Below are 5,784 nucleotides of genomic sequence, written 5' to 3' on the forward strand. Positions count from 1 at the left end.
TGCCTGGGGTACGGGTTGCCGGGAAGGATCGGTCTCTCCGACCGGCGTTGTCTGGCACGGTTGTCCAGGCGGATCGTGGTGCGCACGAGTTGGTCGAGCTGGGTGATGGGGTCCAGTCGCGCCAACTCGTCCTGGAGCGTCTCGCTCAGGCTGGCCAGGAAGAGATTTGCCAAAGCTGCATCGTTCCAACTAGTAGCCGCCGCGAGGGTGCGGAAGTCGATGGAGTGGTCTGCCGCGGTCTTCCGTCCCTGGCGCAGAGCAATCAGTCTCTGGGATGGCTCCTGGTCGCTGGATGCGTGTTGGAACACTTTTCGAATCTCGTCAGCGAAGGCTGGGTAACGAGGAGGGAAAGAATCCCCGGACCACACCGCCGTAGCCCAATCCAACGCCCTCCCCTTGAGTAGTCCCATCACATAGCCAATCCGACGGTCGTCACTGTTGTAGGTCTGGGGCTGTTGTTTGAATACAAACTCGCATTGGAGTAGGAACGCCTTGCACCTCTCGAGTTCTCCACCGAACCTCTCCGGAGGGGGTTGTTGGGGCTCCCGAGGGGTTGACCACCGGGGAAGTGGGTGGGTGGCAGGACCGCAACGGCGAGCCTCCTCATCTCTGCACACAGTTCACGAATCTCCAGGTGAAGCTCGGAGATTCCTTGTGAATGCTGCCGGACGATGGCTCCTTGTTCCTGGAGGGCGTGGAACATGGCAGTAGAGTCAGCAGGGTCCATAGTGGCGAACATGTTGTGACATGTGACATGTTGAAAGGTATTCATACACCGAGGTGGGTGTGTTGAAATGTATTCATACACCACACATGCATAGATGCATATATAACTGGGCTTAAGTATATATCATTAATCACATTGAAGAAAATTTTGAAAGTTTTTTCATCTAGCACAAATCATAGACAAGAAAATACATTAAAGTGACTGTAAAGGGGCTGGAAATTGTTCAAATAACCATAGATGATCACAGAGGGATGTATCCAGTACACATCAACTAAATATATATTCAAAGTAATGTAAATACCTATAATAGCATGCACTCAATTCAGACACAGTAAATGCAAATGGCTGGTATTTATATATAGCCTTCAACCAAAGCTCTGTACAATTGACGCTTCTCATTCACCCATTCATACATACACTCACACCCCAACCGTGAATGGCTGCCATGCAAGGCACCAACCAGCTCGTCAAGAGCAATTGGGGGTTAGGTGTCTTGCTCCGGGACACAGCAGGATTGTATGGGTGTGGTCTGGAGCGCCTCATCACCACACCTTCCTCAACTCCTGAAATGCTCCATCTGACTTGTAAATACAATTTACTTGTGATGTCATGAAACTATGGGATGAGATATGACACCAAAATATTCATTGGCCATTGGGGCAAGTCCCTCTTGGTGTCATAAATGATCTGGACCCAATAACAAGTTGTTTAGACTGATATAAGTCGATACTGCAATTCATTTGATTTCTTTAATTTTGCTGATGCTTTATACGTGCCATAATAACCAAATACAATGTAGTTCAATAGCCATATCCAGCATTCAATAAGTAAATCATTGTCCAATTGTCGGTGTCTCCATCTGTGTCATCGCTCACACATTTATGGCCGTAATGTTCAATTCAATTCAATTCAATTCAATTTTATTTGTATAGCACTTTTTACAAAGGGCCTTTGTTGCAAAGCAGCTTTACAGGATTAGAAACCGGGCCCCAAGAGTACGCCTAGGGCAACAGTGGCAAGGTAAAACTCCCTGGAACAGGAAGAAACCTTGAGCAGAACCTGACTCAGTAGGGGAACCCATCTGCCGCTGGTTAACACCGGTTTGTAAAAACAATGGTTTTAAACAGAAAACCAGATTAAATAAAAGTTCATAAATGTCCAATAACTTGAAGCACAGATGGCAGAAACACCAATGGGTGGCACTGTCAGGCAAGGGGACAGGCTTGGTGCTACAGCTGTGGCAGGAGGGAGTTGTGCGGCTGGTCTTGGGCTGGAGCTCCAGCAGGAGGGAGAGGTACCTGCGTGCGATAAGGAGAACCCCGGCAGAATAAGGCTACGGCAGCGTAGCTAAGGGAAACAGAGGCAGTGGCCAACATATCCATGAGGGCAGGCTTGAGACGGTCACCACCAGACCGTGACTGGTTATACTTAACACAGCATTTCCAACAATGATCCACTGACAGCACTGACCGGCAAGTCCACCAGAGACTCTATAGCTTATGCTAGCCACCCACTCCTGCCCCTCCACTATAGGACAAACTAAAGAGATACATTTTAGCCTAGCTTTAAATAAGGTGATAGCATCCCGAACATGAGCAGGCAATTTGTTCCACTGGAAAGGAGCACGATAGGAAAAGGCTCTGCCACCTATGGAACTTTTAGTTATTCTAGGAATAACAAGGAGGCCTACACCCTGCGAACGGAGTATTCATGAGGGAGTATAAGGATGAAGTAAATCTTTTAAGTACAGAGGGGCAAGCCCATGTAAGGCTTTAAAAGTCAGAAGTAGTATCTATTCGGAATTTAACAGGCAGCCAGTGAAGTGAAGCTAACACTGGGCTGATGTGCTCAAATCTCCTTGTTCTAGTAAGAATACGGGCTGCTGCATTTTGAATTAGCTGGAGCCCTTCCAGAGAGGAATTTGCACATCCAGACAAAAGAGCATTGCAGTAATCTAATCTTGAAGTAACAAATGCATGCACTAGCTTTTCTGCATTATTTAGGGACAGTATCTTCTGAATTTTGGAGATATTCCTTAAGTGATAAAAAGCAACCCGAGAGATGTTTTTAATATGTGCATCAAACGATCTGGATCAAAAGTAACTCCAAGGTCTTTGATGACAGCACTTGAGGTGATGCAAATTCCATCAATGTTTGGCATATCATCAGATAATTTACATCTCAAGGACTTGGGCCCCACTACTATTATCTCAGTCTTATCTGAGTTTAGCAAAAGAAAGTCATGATTCATCCATTTCTTTATGTCTTTAAGACAAGCTTCCATTTTTGACAGCTGGACAACTTCCTCAGGTTTGACTGATAGATAAAACTGTGTGTCGTCAGCATAGCAGTGGAAGTTAATGCCATGTTTGCGAATAATTTGTCAAAGGGGAAGCATATATATAGAGAAAAGCAAGGGCCCAAGCACAGATCCTTATGGTACTCCGTATCTAACCTTGGATTGATAAGAGGAGTCATTGTTAAAGTGCACAAATTGATATTGATCTCATAGATATGATCTAAACCAAGAGAGAGCCTGTCCACGGAGGCCTACAAGATTTTCAAGTCTATCCAACAGGATCAGGTGATCAACTGTGTTGAATGCTGCACTTAAATCTAGAAGCACAAGTACAGAAATGCAGCCACTGTCAGAAGCGAGGAGTAGGTCATTGAGTATTTTGACCAGGGCTGTTTCAGTGCTGTGGAAGGGTCTAAAACCAGATTGAAAAACTTCCAATATATGATTGGGGTGCAGAAATGAACAAAGTTGTTTTGAAATTACCTTTTCTTTTTGATGACTCCAAGTTTAAGAGTCTGTGGAATGTGTCCAGATGCTAAAGAAGCATTGACAATATGTAGGAGTGGTGCTCCAATCACTGGTAGTAGCTCCTTCAACAGCTTTGTTGGGATAGGGTCTAGAAGACAAGTAGAAGATTTTGAAGAATTAACTATGGTTATAATATAAAATGTCAAGATCGTAATATGATCTGGGGAAATGTAACTTTAATCTTTATTTAATCCCATTAAGATCCCTTTAAAAGCCTGTACGATTACGTACGATCTATAGCAAGTCCAAATCCTGTAATCTGAATATTCAATCTGCTCTGCGAACGCAGCGATATTCCTAAACTGTCCTTCAACTGAATATGACACATTCGTTGTTGGAAACAGACAGTTCAAGAGGTAGTAGTTCAAGACAACATCAACGTCCCTGCAAATATATAGGTTTTTTTTAAATGGCTGAACTGATTATGCTAATTATTATGTTTGTATCGAATAATTTGCAATACAAACTTATATCTCTACCGAACCGAAAGTATGTGTAGCGTGGGAAGCTAAGCGGAGAGCCAGGGGCGACCAAAGGTAGAACCTTTTTTAACCGACACGCGAACGTGTCAGTCACTAAATCCCAGGGAGAACCGAAATAGGGATACCCAGCTAGGAACAGGACTTCTCCCGGAACAATGGGAGGAAAGGAAATTAAACAAACCAAACTTAGAAATCGTAAACAGAGAAGTAGCTCAAAAACGGCTAGAGAACGTAAAACAACCCTTAAATAACTAGGGCGAACCAATACTTTGGTACCGTGCCAAATAGCTGGGCACTGAGTGAAAACCAAAAGAAAATACAACCTAGCGAGAAAAGCTAGGCACGAAAATAAAAACCTTGAGGCGCAGCTCGGGACAAAAATGCAAAACAAAATACAACACCGGGGACAACGTCCCTCTACCATCGACTCACACGAGTCCAAAAGAAAAACAAAACCCTTGAGGAAGGCGCCAGCACCCACAACACTTCCAGCTGTACGCCTTCCTTACCTTTTAGATATTTCTCCTTTTTAGCAATGAGAGAATTATCCACCAGCACCGTACCTGACTCGTATAGGTTTAGAGTCTACCGGGCGCTTTACCGGCTTTGTGCCAAGGGCGAACGGTTGAACACAAAAGCACAGAAACTAGTCCATGCTGGTCTTTAATACTCTCCCGGGAGGTAATTCCCCTGGCGAAAACGAGGAACAGGTGGAAACAATTATCCTCGGCCAACTAGTGGCACCCGTGAGAATTACCTCCCACCATGACAGTATGTTGGTCGGATGTGAAATAAAAGTGAGCTGAGGAAAACAAAACTGTGTTTATTCATTCAAATTTTTTTCTTATATTGGAACATGCTTTTTTGACGCAGAGAAATGCTATCAACGATGCATAGAATATGCCATTTATTATCTGAGTCTGTGGCGAGGTCAGGGTTGTAAATTGTCAGCGTTGCAAGGGGGAGGCTGGAGTTTTATTGCTCTACTTTGCAAATAAGAGGCTGATAAGCGTCTAAACTGCTGTTCTCTCACAGAGAGTCTTTTTAACAATCAGACATCACAGGTTTTTACGGTTTTATTACATCGGAGTATTTTGTATTCTGTAAATATGAACGCAACAATAATTTGGGATATCGATGACTCAACCAAAAGGGGGCAAAGTGGATAGGGTTAATGGTTTTTGTTTTATCAAACATTGCTGGGAGTAGTGATATATTCAAGAATGTTGATACTGACCTTGGATGCGTCCAAATACAACAATATGCATCCTCCTTTCCTTTGCATAGGAGAAGGAGACGAGTGAAGGAAAGTGCATTTCTTTTTTGAGTATTGGGATGCACTCCTAGAGAGTTGCTGAATCCAAATGTCTGGTCTTCTCCATAATTGCTGACTGGCAGACTTAACAGGCTGCCCAGTTCTATTATAAATGCTCATGCAGACTTACATGGGGACTTCCATGTGAGTCCGTGTGGGTGCAGAATTCACAATTATTAAAAACCGTCATGGAAGCAATGCCAAAAAAGCGAAATTTTTTAAGCATCTTATTTTGAAGCATCTTTGAAGGTCTTCCAATACATAATTTGTACAGCCTAAATGTAAACTTGTTTTTATAATGTTTATTACAAATTAAATTACATTAAAAATATTAATGTAATGTATTAAGGACTTTAAAGATCTGACAGGATACTGCGATTTCATTTTCATAATCAACTAATAATCAGGTAATATGGATATTTACAGCCTCTGG

This window comes from Conger conger, chromosome 3 (assembly GCF_963514075.1).
Source record: "Conger conger chromosome 3, fConCon1.1, whole genome shotgun sequence".
Classification (NCBI taxonomy): domain Eukaryota; kingdom Metazoa; phylum Chordata; class Actinopteri; order Anguilliformes; family Congridae; genus Conger; species Conger conger.